The sequence below is a fragment of the Aotus nancymaae genome, unplaced genomic scaffold (assembly GCF_030222135.1).
Source record: "Aotus nancymaae isolate 86718 unplaced genomic scaffold, 86718_ANA_hifiasm-v0.15.2.pri h1tg000004l, whole genome shotgun sequence".
Taxonomy (NCBI): Eukaryota; Metazoa; Chordata; class Mammalia; order Primates; family Aotidae; genus Aotus; species Aotus nancymaae.
This window is the reverse complement of record NW_026988415.1, coordinates 44690437-44703706: the sequence shown is the minus strand read 5'-3', so window position 1 is coordinate 44703706 and position 13270 is coordinate 44690437. Positions and strand designations below refer to the sequence as shown.

Below are 13270 nucleotides of genomic sequence, written 5' to 3'. Positions count from 1 at the left end.
GACTTTGTCTTGCACCTTAGGTACCAGCTTGGCCACAGTAGGGTAGAACAACAAAGAAGTGCTTGGGGTCACCAAGTCCAGGCCTAGGCTTTTAAACAGCATTTCTGAACTTGCCTGTGCTGGAGAGGAGCCCACTGCTCTGAAGGGTGAGCCCAGTCCTGGCAGCATTTACTATATGCTGACAGACAAGACCTTGGGCTTTAAGTGAACATGAGCAGTAGCCTGGCAGAACCCCTGTGGATCAGTGGTGGTGGTGGCCACAAGGAGAGGCTCTACTGACTGTGGAAAGGGGAGGGAAGAGCAAGGGGGAGTTGGTATTGTGGTGGGAGTGCCAGTTTAGCCACAGTAAAATAGAACATCATGCCAACTGCTAAGGTTTTTGACTCCTATCCTTGAATTACAGACAGCATCTCTGGAAATGCCCGGGGCATGGGGGAACTTGCCACCCTAAAAGGAAGGACCTTGGAAAAGACCTTAGTGCTGTGCTGGAGTCAGGTCTGACCCAGCACAGTCCCAGTGGTGGTGACCACACTGGTGCTTGCATCACCACAGTCCTGGGTCTAAGTGGCTCAGCACAGAGAGGGAAACTCTGTTTGGGATAAAGTGAGGAAAAAGGAAAAGAGTTTCTGCCTGGTGTAATACAGAGAACGTTTTCAAATTTTATCCAAGTCTACCAACATGGTGCCTCTATGAGTCTGAAAAACAACATAGTATGTATTATTGGGCTTGAGGCCCAAGTCTCTTTGAATACCTGGAAAGCCTTCCCAAGAAAGACGGGCATGAACAAGCCCAGATTGTGAAGAATACAATAAACACCTAACTCTTCAATGTCCGGACACAGATGAACATCTACAAGCATTAACACCATCTAGGAAATATAACCTCACTAAATGAACTAAATAAGGTACCCGGAACTAATACTGGAGAATGAGAGCTATATGACCTTTCAGACAGAGATTGTAAAATAGCTGTTTTGAGGAAACAAAAAACTCAAGATAACACAGAGAAAGAATTCAAAATTCTATCAGGTAAATTCAACAAAGAGACTGAAATAGTCAAAAAGAATCAAGCAGAAATTCTAGAATTGAAAATTTCAATTTGCAAACTGAAGAATGTCTTTTAAAAGCAGAAGGGAACAAGCAGAAGAAAGAATTAGTAAGCTTGAAGTCAGGCTATTTGAAAATACACAGTCAGAGGAGACAAAAGCAACAAGAATGTAAAACAATGAGCCGTGTCTTAAAGATGTAGAAAATAGCTTCAAAGGGGCAATTCTAAGAGTTATTGACCTTAAAGATGAGACAGAGAAAGAAATGGGGTAGAATGCTTATTCAAAGGGATAACAACAGAGAACTTTCCAAATCTACAGAAAGATATCAACATTCAAGTACAAGAAGGTTATAGAACATCAAGCAGATTTAAGCATAAGAAGACTATCTCAAAGCATTTAATAATCAAACTTCCCAAAATCAAGGATACAGAAAGGATCCTAAAGGCAGCAAGAGGGGAAAAATAATATACAATGGAGCTCCAATATGTCTGGCAGCAGACTTTTCAGTGGAAACCTTGAAGGCCATGAGTGAGTGGCATGACATATTTAAAATGCTAAAAGAAAATAACTTTTACCCTAGAATAGTATATCTGGCAAAAATAGCCTTCAAACATGAGGGAGAAATAAAGATCTTCCAAGACAAACAAAAGCTGAGGGAATTCATCAATACCAAACCTGTCCTAAAAGAAAATTCTGAAGGGCATTCTTCAGTCTGAAAGAAAAGGATATTAATGAGCAAGAAGAAATCATCTGAAGGTACAAAACTCACTGGTAACAGTAAGCACACTGAATATTGTAACTGATGCGTAAACTATTCAAGTAGAAAGACTAAATGATGAATCAATCAAAAATAATAAATACAACAACTTTTCAAGATGTAGACAGTACAATTAGACACAAAGAGAAAACAAAAAATTAAAAAGCCAAGGGATGAAGTTAAAGTGAAGAGTTTTTCTGCATGTTCTCACTCATAAGTGGTAGTTGAACAATGAGAACACGTGGACACAGGGAGGGGAACATCACACACCTGGGCCTGTCAGGGAGTGAGGGGCAAAGGGAAGACTAGCATTAGGACAGAAACCTAATGCATGTGGGGATTAAAACCTGGATGATGGGTTGATGGGTGCAGCAAACCACCATGGCACATGTATACCTATGTAACAAACCTGCACGTTCTGCACGTGTATCCCAAAACTTAAATTATAATTAAAAAAAAAAAAAAAAAACATGGGCCGGGCATGGTGGCTCATGCCTGTAATCCCAGTACTTTGGGAGGCCAAGGCGGGCAGATCACCTGAGATCAGGAGTTTCAGACAAACCTGGCCAACGTGGTGAAACCCCATCTCTATTAAAAATACAAAAATTAAACGGGTGTGGTGCTGGGCACCTGTAATCTCAGCTACTCAAGAGGCTGAGGAGGAGAATCACTTGAAACTGGGAGGCGAAGGTTGCAGTGAGCCGAGATTGCATCATTGCCCTTTAGCCTGGGTGACAAGAGCAAAACTCTGTCTCCAAAAAAACCAAACCAAAACAGAAAAGTAAAAACAACGGCAAAAAAAAAAGTGTAAAGTTTTTGTTAGTTTTCTTTTTACATGTTTGCTTGTTTATGCAATCAGTGTTAAGTCGTCAGTAGTTTATGGATTTGAAAGCCTCATGATAACTTCAAGTTGAAAAACATACAACAGACACCAAAAGTGGAAAAAATTAAAGCATACCATCAGATAAAACACCTTTACAAAGGGAAAATGGGGACAAAGCAAAGAAGGAAGACAAGACTGTAAAACAACCAGAAAATAAATAACAAAATGGCAGGACTGAGTCTCTACTTATCAATAATAACATTGAATGTAAATGAACTAAACTCACCAATCAAAAAACATAGAGTGACTGAATTGATTAAAAAAAAAAAAGAACCGTTGATGCGTTGCCTATAAGAAACATGCTTCACCTATAAAGACACACATAGACGAGAAATAAAGGGATGGAAAAAGATATTCCATGCCAATGGAAACAAAAAAAGAGTGGGAGTAGCTATACTTATATCAGACAGAATACATTTCTAGACAAAAAGTGTAAGGAGACACAGCAAGGTCATTGTATAATGATGAAGGAGTCAATTTAGCAAGAGGATACAATTGCAGATATACATGCACCCAACAATGGAGTGCTCAGATACATAAAGCAAATATAATTAAAGCTAAAGACAGAGACAGATCCCAGTAAAATAACAGCTGGAGACCTCAACACCCCACTTTCAGCATTGGACAGATTTTCCAGACATATAACTCAACAAAGAAACATCAGACTTCATCTGCAGTATAGAACAAATGGACCCAATAGATATTTATGAACATTTCATCTAACAGCTATAGAACACACATTTTTCTACTTAGCTCATGTATCATTCTCAAGAATAAACCACATGTTAGGTCACAAAACAAGTCTTAACATATTCAAAAAAATGGAAATAATGTCAAGCATCTTCTTTGACCACCATAGAATAAGACTAGAAATCAATAACAAGAGGAATTTTGGAAATGATACAAATACATGGAAATTAAACAATATGTTCCAGAATGACCAGTGAATCAATGAAAAAATTAAGAAGGAAATTGAAAAATTTCTTGAAAGAAATGATAATGGAAACACAACATACTAAAATATATGGGATACAGCAAAAGCAGTACTAAGAAGGAAATGGATAGCTATAAATGCCTACGTCAAAAAAGAAGAAAAACTTCAAATAAATACCTAATGATGCATCTTAAAGAACTAGAAGAACAAGAGCAAACCAAATACAAAACTAGGAGAAGAAAATAAATAATAAGGATCAAAGCAGAAATAAATGAATTTAAAATGACAAAATATAAAATACAAAAGATCAAACGAACAAAAAGGTGGTTTTTTGAAAACTTAAAATTGACAAACCTTTAGCCAGACTCATGAAGAAACAAAGGGAGAAGACCCAAATAAATAAAATTGGAGATGAAAAGGGAGCTATTACAACCAATACCACAGAAACGCAAAGAATCACTAGTGGCTACTGTGAACAAATATATGCCAATAAATTTGAAAATCTAGAGGAAATGGATAATTTCCTTGACATACAGCATAGTAACATTGAACCATGATCAAATCCAAAACCTGAACATATCAATAACAAGTAACAAGATTGAACCCATAATGAAAAGACTTCTAGTGAAGAAAAGCCCATGACCCAACGGCTTTACTGCTGAATTCTACCAAATATTTAAAGAACTAATACCAATCTTACTCAAACTGTTCTGAAAAATAGAAAAGAAGGGAGTACTTTCAAACTCATTCTATGAGGCCAGTGTTACCCTGGTACCAAAACCAGACAAAGACACATTAGAAAAAGAAAACTACAGGTCAATAGCTCTGATGAATATTGACACAAAAATCTTCAACAAAATACTAGCAAACAGAATTGAACTATACTTCAAGAAGATCTTTTATCATGACCCAGTGGGATTTATCCCAGGGATTCAAAAATGTTTCCAAAAATGTAAATCAATCAGTGTGATACCTCATATCAACAGAATAAAGGACAAAATCATAATCATTTCAATGGGTGCTGAAAAAGCATTTAGTAAAGTTCAACATCCCTTCCTGATTAAAAAAAAAAAAAAAAACTCTCTAAAAACTAGGGATAGAAGGAACATAGCTTAACATAATAAAAGCCATATACAACAGACTCACAGCTAGTATCATACTAAATGGGGAAAAACTGAAAGCCTATCCCCAAAGATCTGGACATGACAAGGATGTTCGATGTCAACACTGTTATTCAACATAGCGCTGTGAGTCCTAGCTAGAGAAATCAGACATGACAAAGATATAAAGGCATCCAAACTGGGAAGAAAGAAGCCAAATTATTCTTATTTATAGATGATATGATCTATATTTGTACAACCCAAAAGACTCCACAAGAAAATTATTAGAATGGATCAACAAATTCAGTAAAGTTGCAGGATACAAAATCAACACACAAAAATCAGTAGCATGCAAGCAATTTGAAAAAGAAATTTAAAAAGTAATTCCATTTATAATAATCACATATAAAATTAAATACCTAGGAATTAACCAAAGAAGTAAAAGATCACCATGATGAAAACTCAGCTTTTATCTGCAAGTGTCTTTATTTCTCCTTCATGTATGAAGGATATTCTTGCCAGATTTACTATTCTAGGGTAAAAATTATTATCCTTTTGAATGAACTTTCTATCCCTATGTCTTTCTCTACTTCCTCTTTAAAGCTAACATCTCTTTCTCTACCTCCTCTTGAAGGCCAATAGCTCTTAGATTTGCCCTTTTCATGCTATTTTCTAGATCCTGTAGGCATGCTTTATTTATTTGTATTTTTTGTCACTTAACGACTATGTATTTTCAAATAGACTGTCTTCAGGCTTACTAATTCTTTCTTCTACTTGATCAATTCTGCTATGAATGTATTCTTTGGTATGCAGCTCCAAAATTTCTGCTTGATTCTTTTTAATTATTTCAATGTCTTTGTTAAATTTATCTGATAGAATTTTGAACTCCTTCTCTGTGGTATCCTGAATTTCATTATGTTTCCTCAAAACAGCTATTTCAAATTCTCTGTCTGAAAGGTTTTACATCTCTGTTTTTCCAAGATTGGTCCCTGGCGCCTTTTTAGTTTGTTTGGTGAGGTTATGCTCTTGATGCTTGTTGATTTTGATTGGTTTTTGGACATTGAAAAGTTACATATTTATTGTACTCTTCACAAACTGGGTAAGGCTTTCCAGGTATTTTAAGGGACTTGGGCCCCAAGTTCCATAACACTGTGGTTCTTGCAGACTCAAGGAATTAACACCTGTTGGTCTTGGTTAAGATCTAGAAGAATTCCCTGGATTACCAGGCAGAGACTCTTGTTCTCTTCCCTTACATTCTCCCAAACAATCTCTCTCTCTCTTTCTCTCTCTCTATCTCTCTCTCTCTCTTTCTCTCTCTTTCTCTCTCTCTCTCTCTCTCCCCCTCCCTCTCTCTCTCTCTCCCTCCCCCACCCTTCCTCTCTCTCTCTCTCTCTCTCTCTCTCCCCCCTGCCTCCACCGCATTACCTGGAGCTGGGGGTGGGGTAACACAAACACCCCTGTGGCCATCACCACTGGAACTGCCCTCAGTCAGACCTGAAGCCAGCACAGCACTGGGGCTCTCCCCAAGGCAAGCAGTACCAACTACCGGGCTACCACCTGTGTTCACTCAAGGCTCTAGAGCTCTACAATCAGCAGATGGCAAAGCCAGCCAGGCCTGTGTCCTTCCCTTCAGGGTGATCAGTTCCCCAAGGCCCCAGGTGGATCCAGAGATGCTGTGTGATTTTGGATTCTTGTGAAGGTGCTTTTTGTGTGCAGATAGTTGTAAAATTTGGCATTCCTGCAAGGGGAATGATCAGCAGAGCCTTCTATTCTCCATCTTGCTCCATCCTCCAGTTTCTTTTTGTTTTCCGGGTTTTTTTGTTTGTTGTTTTGTTTTGTTTTTACTTAGCATGTATAACCTTAAATATTTAACATAATATACTTACTTATTTTGTTGACTATGTATTATCTGTCTCCTGACTACTCTCCACCCCCATCCCAGAATGTACACTCCCAATGACGTTTCCCAAGCATCTAGAACAGTATTTGGCACCAAGTGTGTGCTCAATTCTTAGTGGAAAGCATGAAGAATAAATTTAAAAGATAATAAGTAAGGATAACACAAAACTCTATTACTGAGGTTCAAATATATAGAAGCTTAAAAAACACATACAAGTATATATTTAGTAATACAAGTTTTAAGAAAAACAGAAAAAAAGAGTAGTAAGTCCTTAACAAAGTTCTGAGTTGACTCTGGCTTTCTCTATATATATTTAGTCAATTTTATTAAGTCCATTTTATTTTATATGTCTACTGATATTGGTCTATTACATTGTGAAAATGGCAAAAGCAAACTAGAAGGATACAAAAAAATATCATGAGGAGTTAAGCCGACCTAATATAAATTTTGATAACTATGTAATTAGAGAAACAAGGAAATAAGTCAATATAGTCTCATATATGGTGTGAAGTAAGTCCAATACTGTACTTAAAAGACTGGAAAGATAATACCATTTCAAAAAGTCTATAAAGATCTAAAGCACATATTATACTACTAAATGGTAAGTCAAGAATCCCCATTTTACTCTAGTAAGTCGCTATATCAGTCAGGATTCTCCAGACAAATAGAACCAGTATATATTTATTTTCAAAGAATATATATTTCCAAATAATTTTTAGTTTACATTTATTTGAAAGAACTGGCTTATGCAATTGTGGGGGGGTGGCAAGTTTAAGATCATACAGCAGGCCAACAGGCTCATACAGGAACTGATACAGTATTGCATCAGAATCTTTCTTTCTCTGGGAAACCTCAGTTGTTGCTCATAAAGCATTTCAGCTGGTTAGATGAAGCCCACTCATATTACTGAAAGTCATCTCCTTTACTTACCAAAGCCAACTGATTGCAGCTGCTAACCACATCTATAAAAAACCTCCACAGCAATGCCTAGATTGCTGTTTGATTAAATAACTGAGTATTATGGCCTAGCCAAATTGACAAATCACAATGACTAAAATGCTTCATAAAAAAACTTTCTCTGAAGGATCATGTCATTTTTTTGCAAAAATTCTACTCAGGTCTGCCCCAATGATTTTCAATGTACATATTGCCACATGCTACCCTTTCAATTCTATAAATATTCATTGAATATCTACCACATGGTAGCCACTACAGGACTGTCTGTCCATGAGGAGCTCCAGAAATTAATTTTGTGTGCAGTAACTTTATTTGATATATCAGGAACACTTATTACCTTCAAGAAAATGAGTCAGCTTTTAAAAGATGCATCTGAGTAAGCTACTGAAAAAGTTTTACCAACAAGACTTTTTTTTTTACCAAAAAGACAAATGAGCAACAAGTCATTTGTCTATCATATCATTCAGTGTCCAGCATTCAGAGTCAGTTTGTAGTCTCAAAAGTTTCCTCTACTGTGTTGATGGAAAATTTAAAGACAACTTCATTATAATGAGGACACACCATCTTCTTTATAATCTGACCTCTTGTATGATTTATATTACTTATCTTTTAAGTCCATCCTGTTCTGTCTACACCTACCTTTTTTATTTTTAAATTTACTTTTGCCACACTAGTTGGTCTTTGCTAAAAATCATAAAGTGGAATCAAAATAAGGAATTTGTGTCACACAAAAGCTAGAGTGCAATGGGGATGGTGTGAACTCATTATGTTGACCAATTGTAATGGCATTTTCTTTTTGGCTTATGTAACTGAAGTTGCATTGTAAGAAGCTACTAGAATTCTTAGAGTATTACAATTGTCGAAGTGAGAATATATGTAATAAACTTTGTGGCTACTCTATTCCTGCAGAATTTCTGTGCTGGCAGTCAGATATTTTTGTTTCTGCAACTGTGGTCCAAAGTTAGGTTAAAGGTCATTGTCAGACCACCTTTATTTCAGTCCTCTCCTATCCTTGGCCAATTTAATTGAGTTTTCATCTTCCAAGTCTAGGAAATTGGCCACAGTCTTACTTCCCCATATTTTACCCATGCTGTTGTGCTTCTTAGGATTAAATTCCTTCATGATCAAGTTTCCTCCAGCTTCTTGCCAATCATCTCACGTCTGGTCTCATGTCTGAGCTACAGTCCGCTGGTGTTAGAGCCCCCTTTATCTGAAAGCTGATTTTCCTGGATCTTTATCTCCTACCTGAAGCCAGAGCCACACAGTCTCCTCCCTAGAGGTGGTTTCTGTCTACTGACCAGAATTCATTCTTTGCTGTTCACAAACTCTTTGCTACTTTAACTTTTCTTCAGAGATTGTGGCAAAGAACCTTCCCTGATTGCTAACTACATCCATCCTCTTGCCATGCCCTTACTATAAATCAGCTGCTATTTCTATAACTGCAAATAAAAGGCAGAGATAACTTTGAAAAATATATATTTCTTAGTTTCTTTAAACTTGGCATATTACTTTATGAAAGAAATGCATATGCCTATCAAATATAGTAAAAAGTGAACATCTCATCTTTTCTATTCTCTGATCTCACTCCTTGGAGAAACTACAGTTAACTGTCTACCAGCAGTGGTATTCAGCCCCTGCTGCATCTTAGGATCACCTGAGGAGTTTTTCAAAATGCTGATATCTGTTCTACACTCAGTAATCTGTTACTAAATGTCTACCAACCAGAGCTACAGGTTGGAGGCTGAGTTGTAGTATTTGCTGATTTCCATGGCATAAATACTGTTTCCATGGCCAATTTCAACATACCAGTGTGAAATAGGTCAATCAGTTAGCAAAATTCCTGAAGATTTTATGATCAATCCTCACGATAATATATAAGTTGACTTCAGCAGACCATCACCTCCACCCTCATCCCATTCCATAATAATTAAATCAGAATCTCTGAGGATCTGTCCAAGGTAAGTTTGTCTCACACAGAGCCCTTGTAAAGTGTGTTTGGCCCCTGGGTTTGTAACCTGTCTCTATCATTTAATAGTGGCATAATGTTGGGAAACTTACTGTGCCTCAATTTTCTTCATCTGTAAGATGGGAATATTAATTAAATCTACTTTATAGGATAATTCTGAGGATTAAAAGAATTCATGTAAGACACTTAGAAGAGTGCCTGGCAGCCAGGCATGGTGGCTCACGCCTGTAATCCCAGCACTTTGGGAGACTGAGGTAGGCGCATCACCTAAGGTCAGGAGTTCAAGACCAGCCTGGCCAACATGGTGAAACCCCGTCTCTACTAAAACTATAAAAAATTAGCTGGGCATGGTGGCAGGTGCCTGTAATCCCAGCTATGTGGGAGGCTAAGGCAGGAGAATTTCTTGAACCTGGGAGACAGAAGTTGCAGTGAGCAAATATCGCACCATTGCACTCCAGCCTGAGCAACAAGAGTGAAACTCCGTCTAAAAAAAAAAAAGGAGTGCCTGGCATATTAGCAATTTTTATGCTCTCTTAACTCTGTTTCTTCATATCAACTAGATCTCTTTGAGAAAACTGTCCAAACTTGACTCTAGCTACCATTTTTAGTGTTAATTTTTGTGTGTGTTAATTGTCCAAAGCAACTCAGGAATTCTGTGCTGGAAAAAAATTAAAGATGGCTTAGATTGAGAATTCTGAGAATTTAGAGTGAGGACAAATAAGAATTTTAATTAAAACCACAACTCAAATTCATAGAATGGTATACTTCATTCCTTATACCAAGCTAGGGTAAAGAGGGTTAGTGAACATTCGATCAGGGAGAAACATTTCCTTTCCACCAATATTGTGACCCTAGGTAAGAGATGCTGAAAGGATACTCCTGTGAAGACGCTTCACTCCGTGAATTAAATACAGGTATGATCATAAATCATTACCCTGAAATGAATTTCTGAAGGACAGATTAAGCATTCAGATTCACTGCTCATATCATCAAAAAGCTTGGTCTCTTAAAATAAAACCTCTAAAATAAAAAATAAATAAAAACTCTATTCACTTTTAATAAATAAATTTTAGAACCTGAAGTCACCTCAGAGATCATTCTCTACTGAATTAAAAGTGAAGAACTTGCTGCTAATTAGGTCTGAGCTATGAGCAAGTTCTGAGCAATCCCATGGCATTTTCTCAAATATTCTTAGGCGCTCAGTTTTTCCATCCATCAACTGAGCTTTGATTTTCTTTAATGTTCAAAGTTCCTGCTAACCATACTTTACCAGGACCCTTGGAACAATGGGAGACTTAGTAAACAAGAAAATAAAGGAAAAATAATAGGTTATTTCTAAATAATGTAATTGGACAAGCTTGGAAATGCCCTCCTGCAGCAACAGAATTTACGAGATTATAAGTAGGATTCAATTCCAAAGCAAGTTGATCTAGCTTATAATGATCTAGTTTGTATAAATAATCCACATTCCCACAGCTCTTCTAGACTAAAAACTGTTTATAGTGGGAAGAATAGGATAATATTACTGTGTAGGCTAGCTTACGGAGTAGCAATTATGCTCTCAGACTTGGATATTTTACTCTGCAGTTTTCTTTAAAAGTGTTTTTAAATCATGTATATGATGTGAATATCAGGGAGTAGAGGGAAGAGAACCAGCATTTTTAAAGTTCTTATTTCACACTGAGTACTATGGGTAGCAGTTTCCATAGCCTATCCTATGAAGTTTCATGACAACTACAGAAGTTAGGTTTTTGTTCTTTTTTTTTTTTAATGCAACTCAGTAATTTTTTATTCCAGCTGGAACACAGTATATCACAGAAACCTATGGTAGGTCTGAGGGGAAGTGTTATTTACAATAAATGATGAAATAGTTTGTCTTTGACAATATGATTACACATGAAGAATGCAAAATGCAGGTATGGATGCCTTCCAAGCAGCACCATCAAGTCCCTAGAGTTTAGTTGATTGTGCCTGCCTCCACATTGTTTCTTTAGGTTCACATAAATGTAACTGAACAACACGTTCTTTCTCCTTTATGGTTCTCCCTTTCTATTCATGATATTGACATGAATACTAGAAAAAAATTGGCTTTTGAAAAATTATTATTCTCATAAATGAATTTGGCCATGTAGTTCTATTGGCCAGCCAAGGTCACATGACCCTAAGCGTCAATAGTAAACCTCTTGTTCTTCTGATTGCTTTATCACTTTTTTTCCCATAAAACAAAACAAAACTTAGAAATGTTACAGAATCAGAGTATGAAAAAATGTACAAGTGTATATGATTCCCAGACACACATAGATACATTTTTCCTCCACATTTTCACCATGGCAGTATTAAGTAGTGAGTGTGAATGGCACAGCATGAAACTGGTTACTGAATCAGCTATAAGCTCAAGATGGCCTCAACATAAATACTCAAGAAATGCTGAATGTTTAAATAGCCAAGAGTGTGCTAAATCTCATCTTAAAAAAAGGAGGAGGGGGGCTGGGGAACTCAGACCACAGTCATGTAAACCTAAGGGTTGGACCTGTAACCGATCACACTCTGCTCCTTTGCCCAGCCCCCACCCGGGGTTGGCAGTGCAGCTCCCACCCAGGCCAGAAGTTAGGTTTTTTAATTCACTAAAGGTTTAGGATTAATAGTTAGTGAAACTGTTTTACATATTTCAGTGCGACTCCAAAATTCTTCATTAATATTATTAGACTCATGCTGCTTATGAAAATGCAAAACAAATGCAGTTTTTCTATAAGATCATTATAAGTTTATGTATTTGCCTTGTACATACTTTTGTAATTATCACTGAGAGTAGAAATCATCAAATCTTACTCATTTTTGCATCTCTCAGTAAGCATCATAGCCTGACACAGAGAGGTGCCCATTAAAGGTCTGTTAACAAAACAACAGACATCAAAGGGAAGCTTTAGGTCAGGAATAACTAAAATTATTTCTGACATTATTTGACATATATTAAATTGTTCATAATAAATTTTTATTATAATTTAAATAGTGTATAATAACATTTTTTAAATCCATACAACAAGAATCTCTTGTTTGATGAATTCCTAGAAATGTGTCTGCAAGTTCAGAGGTCTGTAAATTATGCAAAATGTAAGTGGTGGATTTTTTCAAACAAATGTATATTGTAAAACTGAAATATTATCAACTGTTTAATTTACAAAACAAATAAAATATAAAGAAGAAAGCAATCATGATTACTCCCTTGACTCAGCTATTACAGCAGAGAAATGGGTGTGTTTCTTACTCTAGTGCTCTCTCCAACAGATTCACATCTATTTGTTCTTCTGAACACCTTTCCTAATTTGCCTCTAGAGAAATCAGTAGACATTATTTTTGTTGACATTCCCAATGTTCTTAAAACAATTAAAAGAATGGGGGCAGGGAAAGGAGCACATCAATGAAATGCAAAAGAAAGGAGAGAGTTCTGTTGTTGAGGCCCTAGACAGTAATGATCACTCTGTTGTTATCTAAGTCTTCTTCCCCAGAAGCTATTGTCTTTGAATTTGCACAGCAACAAAGTTTGCTGGCTGCATGACCTGTCTGACATTATAAAGAAGGCCCCCAAAGTCAAGATCCTGAACCTCACCAAAAATGAAATGAGAAGAAATGGCCAGATCAAATTTGGGTTGATGGTAGATGGTAGTGCACATCAGGATGATAGTGAGAAATAGGATCCCCAGCAGACACAGGCCAGCTCCTGGAAA

At 36.8% G+C, this 13270-nt stretch overlaps 2 protein-coding genes across 4 annotated transcripts in view; both read right to left on the bottom strand.

The window, feature by feature from the left end:
- Positions 1–13270, bottom strand: part of LOC105710519 (T-complex protein 11-like X-linked protein 2) — a 150092-nt gene that overhangs the window by 86584 nt on the left and 50238 nt on the right.
- TMSB15A (thymosin beta 15A) overlaps positions 1–13270 on the bottom strand; it is a 72821-nt gene that overhangs the window by 9315 nt on the left and 50236 nt on the right. The gene's annotated exons all lie outside the window — the stretch shown is intronic.